The sequence below is a fragment of the Lepus europaeus genome, chromosome 6 (assembly GCF_033115175.1).
Source record: "Lepus europaeus isolate LE1 chromosome 6, mLepTim1.pri, whole genome shotgun sequence".
Lineage (NCBI taxonomy): Eukaryota > Metazoa > Chordata > Mammalia > Lagomorpha > Leporidae > Lepus > Lepus europaeus.
The window spans coordinates 66,440,184-66,461,237 of NC_084832.1; the positions used below are offsets into that span (position 1 = coordinate 66,440,184).

General features: G+C 43.9%; 1 pseudogene; it reads left to right on the forward strand.

Moving 5' to 3' along the window:
- Nucleotides 1–2,647: 2,647 nt before the first annotated feature.
- On the forward strand, nucleotides 2,648–3,003 carry LOC133762355 (mapk-regulated corepressor-interacting protein 1-like; annotated as a pseudogene).
- Nucleotides 3,004–21,054: the final 18,051 nt, after the last annotated feature.

A 21,054-nucleotide genomic window follows, 5' to 3' on the forward strand; every position in this document is an offset into this window, starting at 1 on the left:
AAAAAAAATTGTACTTTAACTCATATGTGGTGGTGGGGTAATCTGGGTCTCAGGAAGAAATAAACTTTTGTTGTGTGCTGAAAATTAAATAATCCGACTTCTGGCGGGGCCCCCCAGCTGGAAGAGGCGGCGGCGGCCGAGTCCGGGGGAGGTGAGGCAGGCGAGTGGGCCCCGCGTCCCGCCCCGTCCTGGGGTCGCCGTGACTGGGAGGCCGGGCCGGGTGGCGCCGTCCGGGCCGCGAGGGGCCTCTGGCGTGCAGGCGCGGACGCGGCGCCCGGCCCGGGGGGCGGCCGCAGGGGTGCGGGCTGACCTGGCCATGCCCTAGCGACCCCCTCCGCGCCGAGGCCCCGCCTGGCCCCACCGCGACCGCGGCGTGGATGGCGGCGGTGCGGGTCCCGGGCCCCGTCCCGGAAGCAATCCGGAGTGGCTGCCCGTCAGAGGCGGCCCCCGTCGGTCTTCCTCCCTGACCCCCGGCGATGAGTTGAGGGCTTTGGGCAGCGGGGGCAGCCTGAGCACAGGCGGGGACCGGGCCGGACCTGGAGTGAGCCGCCCGGGTGCCGGCCCCCTCCTGTTTGGCCTCAGGACAGCAGCGCCCTGGGGCACCCCGGGGTCAGCAGCTCGTGTCCAGGGGTCTTGTGGGCCGAGGAAGGGCCAGAGCACGCAGGGAAAGTGGAGTCTAAGCGGAAGCCGCACAGGCGCCGGAGGGGCGGGCCGCGGCCGGGGGCTGGGCCTTCGCAGGCGCCTTCTGCCCGGAGCCGGTCCCGGTCCCGGCCCGGCCCGGCCGAGGCAATGCCGGCCCGACCGCTGGGAGGGGCAGGGGCGCGGGGGTCGGCCCCGCGGGTGCAGGCTGCCCCGCCCTCTGCGGGGCAGGGGTCTTCCTGGGCCCCGCGGGCAGAGCCTTTGCTCCCCGCCTCTTTCCTCTGGCAGCCTCCCTCTCGCTCCCCCGGCCCGTGAGTCCCCCGTCTGGCTGTGCGGGGAGGAGCCCCCAGACCCCGGTGAGGTCGGGCCTCTTGTGTCCCCAGGGGCTGCTTCTCCTCGCATGGGGGTGCTGCACCCTAGGGACTACTAGAGGAGGCGGGGCAGGGGCGCTGACCGCCGGCCACCGGGAGCTGTGGCCTGTGCGCCGGTGGTGGACAACAGCAGCCGTGGACCCCAGGGCTCTGTGCTGGGACTGAGGTGGGGGCGAGGCCGCAGGCCAAGAGGTCCAGACGTCCCTGGGCTCTGGCCGGATTCCGGCTCCCAGTCGCATGGACCCTTGGAGGCCACACTGCTGGCTCCGGGGACTCCTGGGTTTGTCCCCACTCCTGGCTTTGGCTGGCTTTGGCTGGCCTAGGCCTGGCCGCCGTGGGTACTCAGGCCAGCAGGTGGGCGCTCTCACTGTCTGCCTCTCAGAAACCAAAAACTGCAAACAAGCCAGTTACGGGTGGGCTGGGGGCCTGGTGGCCAGAGGGCCTAGGTGAGTGGGTGGGAAGGGTGGCGGGCCGGGGTCTCCAGGAGGGTGTGGAGAAGAGGGGAGAGGCTCTGGGCGCCCCAGCGTGGGGGGCTGCCATTGAGGCGCCTCGGCTGGCACTGCACCTGGTCACAGGGAGAGAACGCGCCGGGTTCAGAACCTCAGGCGCTGAGCTCCACGCGTCTGGCCGGTGTGGGCGGTGCCCCGGGGTGGTCACTGGCTGGGCACGCTCTGTGTGCCCCCCACTCACCGCCACCCAGGCTGCAGAGCGGCGGGCCAGCGTCCTGCCCACCCAGGGTCCCCTTCTCCCCAGCCACGCCTCAGGCCCCACACCCTCTGTGCCGGCCTCTGTAGGGACCCTGGACTGGGGGACACTGAGGGCAGGAAGTGCCTGGGAGTCGGGCAGCCAGAGGAACCGGGGCCAAGGCTGGGTGGAGGGAAAGGCAGGCAGGGAGGGAGGCCCAGGAGGTGGGCGCCGGCCAGGCCCACCCTGATCACTGCCCTCCTGGACACCTCCATCCGCTGTGCACCCCGGGCAGCGGGCCGGGAAGCAGAGGTCACCCGGTGAGCCAGGTGGGTGCTGCCACGGGCGCTGCCTCTTCCTGCCTGTGTGTGTGTGAGTGACAGCTGAGTGCCCCGTGGTGGGAGCCCCTTCCCTCAGCCTCAAAGGGTGCGCCAGGTGGCCAGCGTGAGCCCAAAGCTAATGCCCTCGCGGGGCCGCAAAGATGCCGGGGCCCAGAGCCCCCTCCAGGAGCCCCCTCCAGGACCCTCCAGGACCCCCCCAGGAGCCCCCTCCAGGAGCCCCCTCCAGGACCCTCCAGGACCCCCCCAGGAGCCCCCTCCAGGAGCCCTCCCTCCAGGACCCCCCCAGGAGCCCCCCCAGGAGCCCCCTCCAGGAGCCCCCACCAAGAGCCCCCAGCACCCTGGTCTGAGTCCATTTTTAGGACACTCGGGGCTCCAGGCCCCGCTGCAGGGGCCCTCACCCTCAGGAGGCTGGCAGACATGGTGTGCCTGGGCAGAGCACCGGGACCTCGGAGGGGGCCCCGAACCTCAAGGGCAGCTGGCGGGGTGCCCTGGGGCCACACGGCCTGGTCATAGCCCCGCGGGAGGAGGCAGGTGTGCCGTGCCCTCCCCGCTGCTGCCCAGGGCCGTGCCCGCCCCATTCCGGGCTCTGGGGCTCCTGTTTCAGAGGCCGAGGGGATCTGGCAGCAGAACGCCAGGACCAGACACCCCAACGATGAGCAGTTCCCCTGTCTCCAGAGTAGTGTACAACGGCAGGAGGAACAGCAGCCCCCGCTCGCCCTCCAGCAGCAGCGAGATCTTCACCCCGGCCCACGAGGAGAATGTGCGCTTCATCTATGAGGCCTGGCAGGGCGTGGGGAGACCTGCGGAGCCGGCTGGCAGGCAGCGAGCGGGGCCTGGTGGAGGAGTACGTGGAGAAGGTCCCCAACCCCATCCTGAAGAGCTTCAAGCCCATCGACCTGAGTGACCTGAAGCGCCACAGCACGCCGGACACCAAGAAGTCCTAAGGCCGGGGCATAGGGTGTGCCTGCCGTCGCCCTGCCCGTCCTGTGGGCCACTGGGGTTGACCGCCAAGCCCGCCCCGAGCCCCTCTCTTTATCTGGGGGGGTTGCAGGCTGCCCTGTCGCTGTGGGGGTCAGGCACCGCCAGCCCTGCCTCCCCTGCCCCAGCCCCTCTTCCCATCACCCGCTGTAGCCCCCAGCCCCCTGGCCCTGGCCACCGCAGGATCTGGAGAGGGGAGAAGGCCTTTGTTCCCCAGGTGGGACTGGTCCTGGAGGTGGCCAGGAAGGAGAACAAGGGCCGCCCCTGCCCCCCGGCCCCTGCTCGGGCTTCCCACGGACCCCTGCCCTCAGCTGGCCTGGACGCGGCCCAGCCTCCTCTTTGCCTCCGCTCCAGGATGACCCTGGCTCCTGGCCCCTGGGACACTGCTGGATTCCCCAGAGGGGTCCCCAGCAACGAGGCCTGGCCCCTAGTGTCTGTGGCGACAGTCGCCCCACTGGGCAGGGTGCCGAGGCTGACTGAGGTGGTGGTGCTGCCGGCTGTCCTGGCTCTCTGGCACGTGCTGGGAGGGTCACCCGGCCCCTTCTCCCTGTGCCCCCGGAAGTCGGATGTCTGTGGCCCTGGAGGTTGAGGACCCTTGAATAAAAGCAGGTGGCACAGAAAAAAAAGAAAGAAAGAAAATTAAATAATCCATGGATGAAGATAATTTTTTTTTCTCTTTGCAAATTTTTCCCGGCTTTTTATTTTATTATTATTTTAGAAAACTTTTTATTTAGTGAGTATAAATTTCATGAATGCATCTTTAGGAATACAGTGATTCTTCCCACCATGCACGCCCTCCCACCCCTACTCCCTCCCCCTTTTCTCCTCCTTCTCCCTTTCCCAGTCCCATTCTCCATTAAGATTCATTTTTAAATTAACTTTATACACAGAAGACCAACTCTATAGTAAGTAAATATTTCAACTAATTGCATACATGCATACGCTAAATATAAAAAACTGCAACAAGTTTTACAGTTGAATCTGTAAAATTCCTAATTGAGTTGTACTATGGGGAGTAAGTGCACAGTGACTTGTGCTGTTAATTTAACAATTAACACTCTCATGTATTACGTCAGTGATCATCTGAGGCTCTTGCCATGAGTTGCCCGGACTATGGAGTCCTTTTGAGTTCGCAGTCACTGCAGTATTTCGGCAAGGCCAAAGGCAAAGTGGAAGTTCTCTACTCCATTCAGAGAAAAATACATCCTTCTTTGATGGCTCCTTCTTTCCACTGGGATCTCACTCATGGAGATCCTTCATGTAGGACATTTTTTTTTTTTACCACAGTGTCTTGGCTTTCCATGCCTGAAATGCTCTCAGGGCTTTTCAGCCAGACCAGAATGCTTTAAGTGCTGATTCTGAGTTCAGATTGCTATTTTAAAGTGATTGTCATTGTATGAGTCTGTGATTGAGCTGCTTCCCATGTTGGAGTATTCTCTCCTTTTTATTTCTATTATTACTGGACACTAGGTCATATTTATATAATCCCTTTAACACATAGTTTTATCTATATGCTTATTTTAACACTTAATTTGGTCACTTTAACACTTCAGATGGCATTTTTACCACTCAGGTTAATGGGATTTGGGGTCTCATGGCAAGTTTTTAAACTGTACATTTAGAAGTAAGTCCATAGGCATGTATTCAGAACTATAGAGCTTTATAGTTACAAACTTCCTCTTTCTCCTCTTACTCTCTTATTTTTTCACAAGATATATTTTTCAATTGATTTGATACACATATGATTAATTCTATGTTAGGTAAATATTTGAACCAATGGTATTCAGAAATAAAAAAAAGTAGAAGTGTTGTCAACAGTCACAACAAGGGCTATTCATCTCACTGCTTTTCATAGTGTTCGAAGTGTCAGTTTCACCTTTTCAGGTTTCCTTTTAGGTGCTCTGTTAGTTCTCACCAATCAGAGAGAACATTTGGTATTTGTCCCTTTGGGACTGGCTTATTTTATTAAGTCTGAGGTTTTCTAGAATCATCCATGTTGTTGCAAATACCTGAATTTCATTTTTTACAGCTGTATAGTATTCCAGAGCACAGATCCCATAACTTCTTTATCCAGCCTTCAGTTGAAAAGCATTTAAGTTGATTCCATGTTTTAGCTACTGTGAATTGAGCTGCAATAAACATGGGGGTACAGATACCTCTTTTATTTGTTGATTTCACTTCCCTTGGGTAAATTCCCAGGAGTAGAATGGATGGGTCAAATGGTAGGACTATATTCAGATTTCTGAGATATCTTCAAATTGTTTTCCATAGTGGTTTTACTAGTTTACATTCCCACCAACAATAAATTAGGGTATTTTTCCCCCCACATCCTCACCAACATTTGTTGTTTGTATGAAAGCCATTTTAACTGGGGTGTTATGAAACCTCATTGTTGTTTTGATTTGCATTTCCCTGATGGATAGTGATCCTGAGCATTTTCTCATGTGTCTGTTGGCCATTTGGATTTCCTCTTCTGAGAAATGTCTGTTTAAGTCCTTTGCCTATTCCTTAACAAGTTGTTTTTTTTCTTGGTGTTGTGGATTTTCTTGATCTTTTTGTATATTCTGATTATTAATCCTTTATCTGTTGCATAGTTTGCAAATAATCTCTCTCATTTTGTCAGTTGCCTCTTCACTTTTCTGACTGTTTCTTTTGCAGTACAGAAACTTCTTAATTTGATGTAATTCCATTCATGAATTTTGGCTTTGATTGCTTGTGCCTCTGGGGTCTTTTCCAAGCAGTCTTTGCCTATGCCAATGCCAATGTCTTGCAGGGTTTCTCCAATTCTCTTTAATAATTTGATGGTATCAGGCTGTAGGTTTAGGTCTTTAATCCATTTTTATACGGTGTAAGGTAGAGGTCCCTGTAGGCAGCCCATAAACAAGTCATAGACAAGTCAAGGTCAGTCTTGGCTTGTGGACTTCCTGGCATGAAAAAAAGTTACCTATTCCCATGCTCTAGGAGAATGATCAAACAAGAACACTCTGCTAAAATTAACTATGTTATGATTGTGTTGCAGAAAGCCTGATAAGTTGCTTGCCTGTCTTGTTAACTTCTGTGTTGCCTTGAGCTGCAGCTGGTTATCTATAAAATATCACTGAGACACTGGAATAAACGAGCCTTGATCAGACTTTTGTCTTGGCTCCCTTCTCTGCGCCCTTGTCCCTCTTTTCATTCCCACTCCCTCCTTCAGGTTTCGTTTGACAGGTGCGGCTGGCCCGCATCAGGTCCCGCTTCATACTTTTGCATGTGGAAATTGTTTTCCCAGCACCATTTGTTGAATAGACTGTCCTTGCTCCAGGAATTGGTTTTAGCTCCTTGATCAAGCATAAGTTGGTTGTAGATGTTTGGATTGATTTGGTGTTTCTGTTCTGTTCCATTGATCTAAGCATCTGTTTTTGGACCAGTACCAGGCTGTTTTGTTTATAACTGCCATGTAGTATGTCTTGAAATCTGGTATTGAGATGCCTCCAGCTTTGTTTTTGTTGTATAAAATTGCTTTAGCTATTCGAGTTCTCCTGTGCCTCCATATGAATTTCAGCATCATTTTTTCAAGATCCGAGAAGAGTGTCTGTGGTATTTTGATTGGTATCGCATTGAACCTGTAAATTGCTTTTGGAAGAATGGATATTTTGGTGATATTGATTCTTCCAATCCATGAACATGGAAGTCTTTTCCATTTTTTTGTCTTCTTCTATTTCTTTCTATAGTGTTTTGTAATTTTCATCATAGAAATCTTTGACTTCCATTGTTAAATTTAATCCTAGATATTTGATTTTGTTGTAGCTATTGTGAATGGGATTGATCTTTGAAGTTCTTTCTCAGCCTTGGCATTGTCTGTGTATACAAAGGCTGTTGTTTTTTGTGTTTTGATTTTAAATCCTGCTACTTTGCCAAACTCTTCTAAGAGTTCCAATAGCCTATTGGTGAAATCTTCTGGATCCCCTATATATAGGATTATGTCATCTGCAAACAGGGACAGTTTGACTTTCTCTTTCCCGATGTGAATCCCTATGATTTCGTTTTCTTGTCTAATGGCTTTGGCTAGAACTTCCAGGACTATATTAAATAGCAGTGGTGAGAGTGGACATCTTTGTCTGGTTCTGGATCTCAGTGGGAACGCTTCTAACTTTTCCCCATGCAATAGGATGGTGGCAACAGGTTTGTCATTAATTGCCTTGATTCTGTTGAGGAATGTTCCTTCTAAACACAATTTGTTTAGAGTTTTCATCACGAAAGCATGTTGTATTTTATAAAATGATTTCTCTGCATCCATTGAAATAATCATATGATTTTTGCTCTTCAGTTTGTTGAAGTTATGTATCACTTTTATTTGCAAATGTTGAACCATCCCTGCATACCAGAGATAAATCCCACTTGGCCTGGGTGCATACTCGTTCTGAATTGTTGTTGGATTCTACTTGGCCAGAATTTTGTTGAGGATTTTTGCATCTATGTTCATTAGGGAAATTGGTCTGTAGTTGATCCTTCTCTGTTGTATCTTTTCCAGGTTTAATAATTAAGATGATGGTGGCTTCATAGAAAGAATTTGGGGCCGGCGCCACGGCTCACTAGGCTAATCCTCTGCCTTGTGGTGCCAGCACACCGGGTTCTAGTCCCGGTCAGGGCACCAGATTCTGTCCCGGTTGCCCCTCTTCCAGGCCAGCTCTCTGCTGTGGCCAGGGAGTGCAGTGGAGGATGGCCCAAGTGCTTGGGCCCTGTACCCCATGGGAGACCAGGATAAGCACCTGGCTCCTGCCATCGGATCAGCGCGGTGCGCCGGCCGTGGCGGCCATTGGAGGGTGAACCAACGGCAAAGGAAGACCTTTCTCTCTGTCTCTCTCTCTCTCTCACTGTCCACTCTGCCTGTCAAAAAATAAAAAAAAATTAAAAAGAAAGCAAGAAAGAAAGAATTTGGGAGATTCCCTATCTTATAATTGTTTTGAATAACTTGAGAAGAAGAGGAGTTAGTTCTTCTTTAAATGTCTGGTAGAATTAAGCAGCGAAGCCATATGTCCTGAGCTTTTTTTTGTTGGGATGATCTTTATTACTGACTCAATTTCTGTCTTGACAATGAGTCTGTTTAGGTTTGCTATTTATACATGGCTCAGTTTAGGTAGGCTGTATGTGTCCAGGAATCTATCCATTTCTTCCAGGAATACCAATTTGTTGGCATACAGCTCTTTGTAATAATTTCTGATGATTCTTTTTATTTCTATGGTATTGTTACATTTCCTTTTTCATCTTTTATTTTATTAGTTTTGGTCTTCTCTCTCCTTTTTTTGCTTAGTTGGACCAATGGTGTGTCAATTTTGTTTATTTATTTCAAAAAACCAACTCTTTATTTTGCTGATATTTTGTATTTTTTGTTTTATTTGGTTGGTCTCCTCTCTTAATTTTAATTATTTCCTTTCTCTTATTAGTTTTGAGTTTGGTTTGTTGTTGTTTGTCTAGATCCTTCAGGTGCATTGATAGCTCATTTATTTTGTACCTTTCCAATTTCTTGATGTAGGCCCCAATTGCTATCAAATTTTCTCTTAACACTGCTTTGGCTATATCCCATAAGTTTTTTTTTTTTTTTTTTTTGACAGGCAGAGTAGACAGTGAGAGAGAGACAGAGAGGAAGGTCTTCCTTTTGCCGTTGGTTCACCCTCCAATGGCCGCCGCGGTAGCGCGCTGCGGCCGGCGCACCGCGCTGTTCCGATGGCAGGAGCCAGGTGCTTATCCTGGTCTCCCATGGGGTGCAGGGCCCAAGCACTTGGGCCATCCTCCACTGCACTCCCGGGCCACAGCAGAGAGCTGGCCTGGAAGAGGGGCAACCGGGACAGGATCGGTGCCCCGACCGGGACTAGAACCCGGTGTGCCGGTGCCGCAAGGCGGAGGATTAGCCTGTTGAGCCACGGCGCCGGCCTATCCCATAAGTTTTGATATGTTGTGTTGTCAGCTTCATTTCCTTACAGAAATTTATTATTTCTCTTTTGATTCCTTCTATGACCCACTGTGCATTCAGGATTATGTTGTCAGTCTCCATTTGTTTGCATATGTTCTAAAGGTTCCTGAGTTCCTGATTTCCAGTGCCATTGCATTGTGGTCCATGAAGATGCATGTTATGTTTTTAATTTTTTTGGATTTCCTGAGACTTGCTTTTTGACCTAGGTATGTGGTTGATCCTAAAGAAAATTCCATGTACTGGGAATAAAAATGTGTATTCCGTGTTTGTTGGGTGGAAGGCTCTGTAGATGTCTGCTATGTCTATTTGGTTTGCATTGTTGATTAACTCTGTGGTTGCCTTGTTGATTTTCTGTCTGGTTTATTCTGTTGCCGACAGTGGCATATTGATATCCCCCGTTACTACTGTATTTAAGTCTATCTCTCCCTTTAAATCCATTAGTGTTTCTTTTAGATAGGCAGGTGTCCTGTAATTGGGTGCATATACATTTATAATAGTCACATCTTCCTGTTGAATTGATTCTTTAATCATTATTTAGCGTCCTTCTTTGTCTCTTTTAATAGTTTTTTTGTGATAAAGCCTATTTTTTTATATTAGAATGGCTACATTGGCTCTTTTTTGGTTTCTTTTGTTGTGGGTTATCTTTTTCCGTTCTTTCACTTTCAGTCTGCATGCGTCTTTGTTGGTAAGATGTGTTTCTTGAAGGCAGCAGATAGATGGGTTTTCTTTTTTAATCCATTCATCCAGTCTGTGTCTTTTAACTGGGGAATTGATGCCATTTATATTCAGGGTGACTATTGTTCTGTACCTGCTTAGTGCTGCCATGTTCTCATCAATAGTCATAATCCTGGTTTTTTTGTTTACTTTGTGATTTTACTGGGTCATTTTCTGCATTCATCTTCTTTCATAGTGTTGTTCTTGCCTCTGTGTTTCGGTGTGTGTGTGTAGCACATCCTCAGGTACCTTTTGTTGGGATGGGCGAGTAGTTATGAATTCTTTCAGTTCTGTTTGTTGTGAAAGATCTTTATTTCTCCTTCATTCATAAATGAGAACTTTGCAAGTTATTGTATTCTGGGTTGACAGTTTTTCTCTTAAGACTTTGAATATATTGAATATATATTTTTTTTTGACAGGCAGAGTGGATAGTGAGAGAGAGAGACAGAGAGAAAGGTCTTCCTTTTTGCCGTTGGTTCACCCTCCAATGGCCGCTGTGGCTGGCGCATCTCGCTGATCTGAAGCCAGGAGCCAGGCACTTCTCCTGGTCTCCCATGCGGGTGCAGGGTCCAAGCACTTGGGCCATCCTCCACTGCCTTCCCAGACCACAGCAGAGAGCTGGCCTGGAAGAGGGACAACCGGGATAGAATCCGGCACCCCAACCGGGACTAGAACCCAGTGTGCTGGTGCCGCAAGGTGGAGGATTAGCCTGTTAAGCCACGGCGCCGGCCTGACTTTGAATATATTCTCTGCTTGCCTGTAGGGTTTCTGATTAGAAGTCTGGAGTGAGTCTAATTGGATTTCCCTTAAATGTAGTTTGGTGTTTCTCTCATGCACATTTTAAGATCTTCTCTTTATGTTTTACTGTGGAGAGTTTACCACAATGTGTCATGTGAAGACTTTTCTGGTCATGTCTATTGAGAGTTCTGTGTACCTCCTGCACTTGGATATCTCTCTCTTTTTCCAGATTGGGGAAGTTTTCTGTTATTATTTCATTAGGAAGGCCTTCTAATTCTTTCTCTGATTTCATGCATTCTGGAACTCATAGGATCTGTATGTTGGGTCACTTGGTAGTATCTTGTAAATCTCCAACTGTTTTTAAGTTTCCTGATTTCTTCTTCATTTTTATGATCTGACTGTAATATTTCCAGAGGTTGGTCTTCTAGTTCTGATATCCTTTCTTCTGTCTCACTTATTCTGTTAAGGCTTTCTACTTCATTTTTTATTTGAGCTATTGAATTCCTCATTTCTAGCATTTCATTCTCACTTCTCTTTAACATCTCAATTTCTTGGGAGCATTTTTCATTTAGATCATGAATTTGCTTCTGATTGCTTTAAAGTAATCTGATGATTAATTTTCTGAATTCCCTTTCTGACATATCCTCACTCGCTTCATCTGCAGCTTCTATTATTGAAGAGTTGTAGTGTTCCTTTGGGGGTCTCATATTGTCCTCATTCTTATTTCAGGTTTTTGCTTTGTTTTCAGCATATGTGTGTATAAATATATATTACACATAAATATTTATAAATTTGGAGAATTTCTCTTGTGAGATTTCTCTGTTATATGCTGCTCTCTGTGCATTTCAAGTGGAAGCACAGAGCACTATCTACTGGAGCCCTGTTCACCTGTCAATCATGGTGGAGGTGGGTGTGAGCTTTGGTGCACTTAGCCCCACCTACTAAGACCCGGCTTGCTTCTCAATGATTGATTAATGGGCTCGAGTTTCCTTGTTGCCTGACTTGCGTGGTGGGGAAGAGGCTCCTCTGAGATAATGTGCACATCACTCTTGGGTGGGATGGCTCCTACAGTTGATGCTTATGTGTTTGGTATGCCAAGGTTTATGTTTGAGAATGTAAACATTCCAGATGGCTTCTCTGGGCTAGCTGCAGGTCTGGATATGCGGGGCGGGGGGCGGGGGAAGGAGATGGACAGCATAGTACCCAATTTTTCTGTTTGCTTTTTTATACCTTCTCTTTTTTTCCCCCTCTTGGAACTTCAAAAGCAGTTTACCTATCTCCTCCTCCTGCTGCTACTCCCAGCTCCATGGACACCCAATTCCCCATCTAACCTGATCCACAGGGTGCTGTCACCCTTTGCCCCAACAACCTGCACCTGCTACATCTCCTCTGTTTCTCCCCCTTATTTTCCCTTTCAGCGTGGACCTGCCCAGTCTGTGTTGACCTCCTGGGTTTCCCGTTGTAAGTTTCCTGCAGTTCTATCTCCTGATTGTAATCTCTCTCCCTTTTAACTACCTATTTTTCCCCACGTGACTTGGATTTTCCTGTTTCTAAGCCGCCATCGTTTCCCTGATCCGTTGGTTCTTCTTACAACTTGATTCCTACAATTCCTTCAATTTTAGAATAATTTCGTCAATTTTCATAATATGTTTAGGATTTTCGTTGGAAAGGCACTGAATTTATTGATTAATTTGAGGGAACTGACAACTAGGTTATCTATTTATTTGAATCATTTTGTCTGTCTTTCAATAATCTTTTATACTTTATCTTCACATTGGTTTTGTAGTCCATTTTCTGTTGTGGTAGCAAAAATACCGAAGGCTGGATACTTTATAATAAAAGTGATTTATTTAGATCACAAATTTGAAGGCTGAAAGTCCAGGATCAGGCAACTCCATGTGTTTGGGCCCTGGTAAAGCTCCTTGGTTGCATCACAGCATGTGAGATGGCATCATGGGGGGAGTGACACAGTCAGTTAGCACGTGGTACTTATATTACCTTCTTCATAGAAAGCTGCTGGATTTGGTTTATAGTTTGATTAATGGTTCTTGTATCCAGGCCATGAGTGTGATTGGCTAGCATTTTTTTTTCTCATAATGTTAATTTCAACTGTTGGCTTCACAAAATGAGCTAAGTTGTATTACCTTTCTTTTTTTATTCTCTGAGTCTGTTTAACTTGGTTATTATTTTCCCTTTAAATGTAAGCTAGAACTCCCTAGTGAAGCCACATCAACCTACAGTTTTCTCTGTGGATGTTTTCAAGTTGTAAATCAGATTTTGTTAGATAAAGGATTGTTTAAAACTATTTCTTGTATCTATTTTAGTTAGTTGTATTTTCCCAAGCATTTGTCCATTTTATCTACAATTTCAAATGTCTTGGAATCAAATTGTTCAAAGTATAATCTTACTATTCCAATATCTAGAGTGTGCTCCCTTTTTATTTCCTATGTAGCTTTCTTGATGCCTTGTCTCTATTTTCTTTGATTAGTTTCACCAGGGATTTTTTCAGTTTTATCAAACTTTTCAAATTTTTTCTTCATTAAGTGCTGTCACATATCCTGTACTCTAACACAGTTAGACCCTTTCTATTTCCCAGGTTGTCAACACCGTATGTCCTCATGCCATGAATCTGGTGGCAGGAGCCATGGGTATGTGAAATGTAGCTCCTTCAATGACTCTCCCCATACATCTCCCTTTTTCCATTTCTCCTGTAGTCCTGCACAGTTATCCTGACTTAGTTCAGAACTAGCACACCATATGCTGCACTAGGATAGCAATAGAAGAACTCAGCTGCAGACTTCAGATTTGAGAGCTCTCTTGGCAAGGCCTCAGGGAAGAGGTTCCTTTATGTCAAATGATAATTCTCCAGACACCATCACATTCTGACCCTCCCAGTGGGCCAGTCTCCTGATCACATTACATCTATCTCTGAGTTAAGAACTTGCATGAGACTGTGTCATGGCTGCCCTTTCTCCTGGCTTCGGATCAGCGCAGTGCCGGTCATAGCAGCCATTAGGGGAATGAACCAAAGGAAGGAAGACCTTTCTCTCTATGTCTCTCTCACTGTCTATAACTCTCTCTCTATCTCTCTCTCTCTCACTGTCTAACTCTGCCCGTCAAAAAATAAAAAAATAGAAAAAAGAAATAGGAAGACAACATGACCCCTAAAAGAACAAAACACTTCAATACTATATTGGGAAGATAATGAGATGGAAAAAATGCAAAAATGGAATTCAAAAAATGATCATAAGATTAGATAGAAGTAATCAGATGTAAATGCATGAACTATTGAGATCGATACTATACTGTGTACAATAAATAAATAAATCTGTACAATAAGTGAATAAATATGTACAATAAATAAATCTATACAATACTATATTGTGAAAATAAAGAGATGGGGGGACAGTGCCATGGTACAGTGGGTTTACACCCTGGTCTGAAGTGCCAGCATCCCATATGGGCGCCAGTTTGAGTCCTAGCTGCTCCACTTCTGATCCAGCTCTCTGCTGTGGCCTGAGAAAGCAGTGGAAGATGGCTCAACTCCTTGGGCCCCTGCACCCATGTGGGAGTCCTAGAAGAAGCTCCTGGCTCCTGATCTTGGCTCATGGCTCCTGCCTTCAGATCGGTGCAGCTCTGGCCATTGCAGCCAACTGGGGAGTGAACAATCAAATGGAAGACTTCTCTCTCCCTCTATCTGCCTTTCCTCTCTCTGTGTAACTATGATTTTCAATTAAATAAATTTTAAAAAACAAGAAAATAATTAGATGGAAGAAATGCAAGAAATGAAATTTTAAAAATGATGATAAGATTACATAAAAGTATTAAGAAGCAAATGCATGAACTACTGAAATCCGTACAGGACATAAAAGAAAATTTCTCCCATGAAATTGAGATCTTAAAGAAAAATGAAGTGAAATGAAGAATTCAATACAACAAGTAAAAATGCAGTGAAAAGCCTTAACAACAGAATCGGTCAAGCAGAAGGAAGAATATCGACTTAGAAGACAAATAAAAAGATATTATACAGTCAAACCAAAAAACAAAAGGAGGAAATAAAAAAACTAAAAAAAAAACACTGTTGGGAATCTATTTGATACATTAAAATGACTGAACATATAGGTTATAAGAGTTCATGAAGGTATGGAAATAGAGAAAGGATTACTAAAATAATAATGGAAGACTTCCCTAATTTGGAGGGAAAAAAAGGGACATCCAAGTACAGGAAGTACATGGCACACCTAATAGAATGATCAGAAAAGATCTTCACCACAACATATTGTAAATCAAACTCACCACAGTAAAACTTAGAGAAAAGATTCTAAATGTGCAAAAGAGAAAAATCAGATTACTTTCAGAGTATCTCCAATTAGACTCACAGCAGACTTCTCATCAGAAACCCTACAGGCTAGGAAAGAATGCGAGATAAATTCCAAGTCTTAGGAGAAAACTACTGACAACTATTTTATAGCAGTAGGTGCCTACATCAAAAATTGCAAAGGCACCAAATAAATGAGCTATTAATGCATCTCAAGGATCTAGAAAAACTAAAGTAAACAAAACCAAAAACTAATAGAAAAAAGAAATAATTAAAATTAGAGGAGAAATCAACAAAATTGGATTCAAAAAACAATTCAAAAAACATCAGCAAACTGAAGAGCTATTTTTGAAAAATAAAATTGACCTACTCTTGGCCAAGCTAACCAAAAAAAAGGACAGGTAGATAGATTCCTGAACACATATAAGCTACCTAAATTGAGCCATGAAAACATAGAAAACCTAACAGACCCCTAAGCAAGATGGAAATTAAATCAGTAATAAAGGCCCTCTCAATAGAGAAAAGCCCAAGACCAGATGGCTTCATTACCAAATTCTACCACCATTTAAAGAAGAAGTAACTCCAATTCTTCTAAAGTTATTCAAAACAATTGAAAGGTTGGGAATCCTTCCAAATTCTTCCTATGAAGCCAGTATCACCTTAATTTCTAAACCTGAAAAGGAGGCAACAGAGAATTACAGATAAATTTCACTCATGAACATAGATGCAAAAATCCTCAACAAAATTCTAGCCAATAGAATCCAACAGCACATTAGAAAGATCATCCACCCAGACAAGGTAGGATTCATCCCTGGTATGCAGGGATGATTCAACATTCACAAATCAATTAATGTGACACATCACATCAACAAAAGGATGAACAGAAACAATATATTATCTGAATAGATGCATAGAAAGCATTTGATGATATATAATATCCTTTCATGGTGAAAACTCTAAGCAAATTGGTTTAGAGGTAACATTCCTCAACACAATCAAGGCAATTTATGACAACATCACTTAAGAAACTGGGAACAGAAGAAACATTTCTCAACATAATAAAGTCAATTTATGAATAAACCACGACCAGTGTCCTACTGAATGGGGAAAAGTTGGAAGCATTCCTACTGAGATTGGGTACTAGACAAGGATGCCCACTGTCACCATTCCTATTCAATATAATTTAGAAGGTTAAGCCAGAACAATTAGGCAAGAAAAAGAAATCAAAGGGATACAAATTGGGAGGGAGAAGGTAAAAAAATCCCTATTTTCAGGTGACATGATTCTACATCTAGGGGATCCAAAAGACTCCACTAAGAGACTAATAGAGCTCATAGAAAGTAGCAGGATATAAAGCCAATACACAAAAATCAACAGATTTTGTAGACACAGAAAGTGCCACCACTGATATTCAACTTCTAAGATCAAACCTATTCACAATAGCACAAGCAAAGACTTCTTGGAAAAGACCCCAGAGGCACAGGCAGTCAAAGTCAAAATTAACAAATGGGGTTACACCAAGTTGAAAAGTTTCTCTAAGGCAAAAGAATCACTCAGCAAAGTGAAGAGGCAACTGACAGAATGGGAGAAATTATTTACAGACTATGCAACTGATAAAGGAGTAATAACCAGAATCTACAAAGCGATCAAGAAAAAATCCACAACAACAAAGCAGACAGCCCACTTAAGAGATGGGAAAAGGACTTAAACAGTCACTTTGCAAAACAGGAAATCCAAAGGGCCAACAGACACATGAAAAATTGTTAAGGATCAGGCTGTCAGGGAAATACAAATCAAATCCACAATGAGGTTTCACCTCAGCCCCATTCGAATGGCTTTCATACAGAAATCAACAAACTACAAATGCTGTCAAGGATGTTTGGGGAATAGTACCCTAATCCCCTGTTGGTGGGAATGTAAACTGGTAAAGCCATTCTGGAAGACAGTATGGAGATACCTCAAAAATCTGAATATAGACCTACCATTTGACCCAGCCATCCCACTCCTGGGAATTTACCCAAGGGAAATGAAATCAGTAAACAAAAGTTATCTGCACCTCTATTTTTATTGCAGCTTGATTCACAATAGCTAAGGCATGGAATCAACATAAATGCTCATCAACCAAAGACTGGATAAAGAAATAATGGGATTCACACATTATGGAATACTACACAGCAGTAAAGAAGAAAATGAAATCAAGTCATTTGCAACAAAGTGGATGAATCTGGAAAACATTATACTTAGTGAAAAAGCCAGTCTCAAAGGGACAAATACCATATGTTCTCTCTGATCTCTGAAAATAGAGCACCTAAAACAAAATTTAAGTGAAATGGACACTTCTGCAAGGGATGACTTGAGCTGCTCTTATCTTGACTGTTGAAGAACAGGCTTTTTTGTTATATTTTATCGTCATACACTCTTTTGACCTCTTTACTTACAGTTAACTATATATGTGTGTGTGTATATACATATATATAAAGTCAATTAAAAATAGATCTCAGTAGAACTAAGAGTGGGAATAAGATAGGGAGGAGGAAATTTACAACTGTAAAGATCTATAATTCTGCATATATTCCTGTGGACTTAATTCTAAGGGTACAGTTTAAAAACTTTTCATGGGACTCCAAATCCCATTAAGCTTGATGGTGAAAATGCCATCTTAGTTGTTAATGTGATATTAAGTATTAAAGTGATCACATGTATAGGATCAAGTGCCTGGTAATAATAATAGAATTTAAAAAGAGAGAATGTTCCAACATGGGAAGCAGTCCACACAGTGGACTAACAGAATGAAAACCACTTTAATAACACTCTGACCTCAGATTCATCCCTTAAGGCTTCCTGGTCTGGCTGAAAAGCACATGAGAGCATTTCAGGCATGGAAAGCCAAGACACTGCAGCAAAAAATGTTCTACATGAAGGATCTCTGTAAAGGGAGAAAAGAGCTTTCACTGTGCGTATGACCTTGTTCAAATACTGACAGAGTTGGTGGACTTAAAATGCTTCCATAACCTAGGCAGCTCATGTCAAGAGCTTTAGGTGGTCACTGATGTCTTCCATAAGACTGTTGTTAAATTAACAACAGGAGTCACTGTGCACTAACACCACATGTAGAACCTCTCCCCTCAATGAGTTTTATTAGGAGAATTAACTGTAAAACTAGTTCTCAAAAAGTTTCTCTCTGTGTGTGTGTGTGTGTGCAAACTGTTGAAATCTTTACTTACTATAGAGTTGCTCTTCTGTGTACAAAGTTAATTGAAAATTAATCTTAATGGAGACTGGCAAGGGGAGAGAGAGAAGGAGGTAGGGTGGGAGGGTGGGTATGGTGGGAATAATATATTTCTAACATTGTCCTTATGAAATTTATATTCCTTAAAAATAAGTTAAACAACAACAAAAAATGGAAGTTCATTATTGATGTACAAAAAATTACTCTTTTTGTATGTTGGCTTTCTAACATATCAGTTCAAATGCTTTTTACTAGCGTGTTTAGGCTTTTCCATGTACATCATGTCATCCATGTCAACATAGATATTTTAACTTCTTCCTTAGCAATTTCAAAGTTTAATTTCTCTTCCTGAATTTTGCCTCAAAGTTCCAATACTATATTAATTGAGAGTGATGAAAGTGGACATCAGAACAACTGGAGACTGCCACACACTAGCTTTCTTGGTGGAAATACACTACTACTTTCAGGAAGGGCCATGGGTGCTGAAATTGCACCAATGCAAATACTTAAAAAGAAAAAAAAAGAGGGAAGGAAACTCTAACTTTTAAGAACTTTTTAAAGACTTAATTATTTGAGAGACAGTTACAGACAGAGGGAGAGACAGAGCTCCAAACCTCTGGTTCACTCCCCAAAAGGCTGCAATGGCTAGAGCTGTATCGATTGGAACCAGGAGCCACGAGCTTCTTCCAGGTCTCCCACGTGGGTGCAGGGATTCAAGCACTTGGGCCGTCTTCCACTGATTTCCCAGGTCTTAAAAGGAAGCTGGATTGAAACCGAGGCAGCCAGGAATGAAACTGGTACCCATATGGGATACCAGCACTGCAGGTTGAGGCTGAACCATTATTATATAAAGTTAAATCAGTAACAAAGAAATATTTAGTATAATTTCAAATTTGTTCATTCTAGAAAATTTATCTTTAATCAACAGTGTGCAATGGAGCTTGCCAATGATCCCATAAACAACACACAATTCTGAATAAAGCATTCTATAGTGCTTCTTGAATGGCAGTGTCAACTTTAAAAGTGAAGTTCTTACTGCATTATCAAAAGAGGTCCAACTTATGAAAACCAGATGACACACATTAAACAGTAATTTTATGTAACTAAACTTAATTAAAAATAAGGCAAACACTTTGCTTTTCAAAAGTGCCCCACTATAATTTTGAAACGTTATAGAAATTTATAGACTTGCAACTTTACAGAAAAGACAGTTTATTAATACATGTAGTGAATAGGCTATGAGGCTAATAGTACTTGATAAATATAGAAAGGCTGGATAAGTGAAAATCAACTTCAGTTTTACAGATCCCATCAGCAGCTAGATTTTTAGCTCTGAATTTCATGGGTTCACAGATATTTCATGACATTGAGACAGAGTTATTATTGATTTGCTCAACTGTCCCATTGTATACGATGGTGTGAAAGTGAGATTTCTCTCGGGTGAGTAATCAAGAATTTACTTCTGCTGTTGCACTTGTTTGCTGTTTTGATTGATTTTGGTTTAGGATGTCTGTTGCTACAATTCCCAAGAGCAGAGATATGAGAAGTCAGTCCTTAACCTGGAGTGGGAAGAAACATCATATCATTAACATACCTTCTAAAAAGAAAAACATAAGTAATCTCAAATTTTTTTGCTCTTTTAAAAAAAGTTCTATGTAATGCACATGTAGTAAACTCATTTGTGTTTTTGTAAATTCTAAATGATATATGTATTATTACTATTAAAAAACCTCATAAAAACCAAAGTGATAAAAAAGAGTGTTTTGTTACATAGCAGTGGTAACATTTTTGTTTTATATATTTGAAATACATTGCTATAAAGTGAATAGGCTATTGCTTTCCTCTGAATAGGTACTTATTATAAATGCTATTCATTAAGTCTATATTTACCATATGGAAAATCAGAATGCCTTCAATTTCCATTACTTTGAACACATCATGTGCATAATTTATTTTGACCAGCCATAAAATGTTATCTGCATATTATTTTGTATATAAAAAATTTATAATCCTCAATAGTTTCAATTCCTATTCCTATGAAATCATCATTCAAAACTGCCAATAAATAAGTGTGTTGGGCAACTTAAAATTTATTTCTTCTACCTTCGTTTTTCCCAATTGCTGCCTGTTGGAAAAGAATCTCAAGTATTAAGATGGTCACTGTGTTGAAACAAGTCACCTGGGTAGTTACCACACTGGCTGGTGGCCTCCTACCTAATGGAGCTGCTGTAAATTTTTGCTGAAACAGTGGTTTCTAAGTAAAAGTTATGCTATAAAGGTCTTTGGCCCATGGGATTTGGGTAACATCTAGCCTAAGATTATGAAAGCACTCAAAATGTCAGATATTTAGATCATCATCAATATTGTATCATCCCCAATAAGTATGGCTAAGTATTCAATGTAGCTGTTCCTTATCAACTTGGATGATATGTATTATATATGACAGTAATTTGGTCTTGAGAGCTCTCTGGAGGGTGGCTGTAAACTGTAGCCCACCCTGACAGGACTGCAGGTAAGGTGGTCATGGAGGTTTACACTGTGCTTTTCACAGGATGCTTCATTATCCTGGCAGATGGCCTGATGCCCAGGTGCCTAACTATAAGCAGCAGCTGTCATTCTTCCAGGAAACCTGTTTTTCTTCCAATAATCTTTTAATTAAGGAATAGAAATTTTAAGATTTTTTTGAAAGAGACAGAGAAGGAGAAGCAGAGAGAGAGAGAGAGAGAGAGAGAGAGGGGTCTCCTATCCACTGGTTCACTCCCCAATTGGCCACAATGGCCAGATCTTGGTGATCCAACACCAGGAGCCAGGAGCTTCTTCCAGGTCTCCCACATGAGTACAGGGGCCCAAGGACTTGGGACATCTCCTACTGCTTTCCCAGGCCAGAGCAGAGAGCTGGTTGGAAGTGGAGCAGCTGGGACTTGACCTGGTGCCCATATGGGATGCTAGTACTGCAGGCAGCAGCTTTACCTGCTAAGCCACAACACCAGCCCCCATGCATTTCATAAGCGGAACTTGATGAACACAGTGATTCTTGCCACCATACCTGCCCTGCCACCCACACTCTGACCACTCTTCCTTTTCCCTCTCCT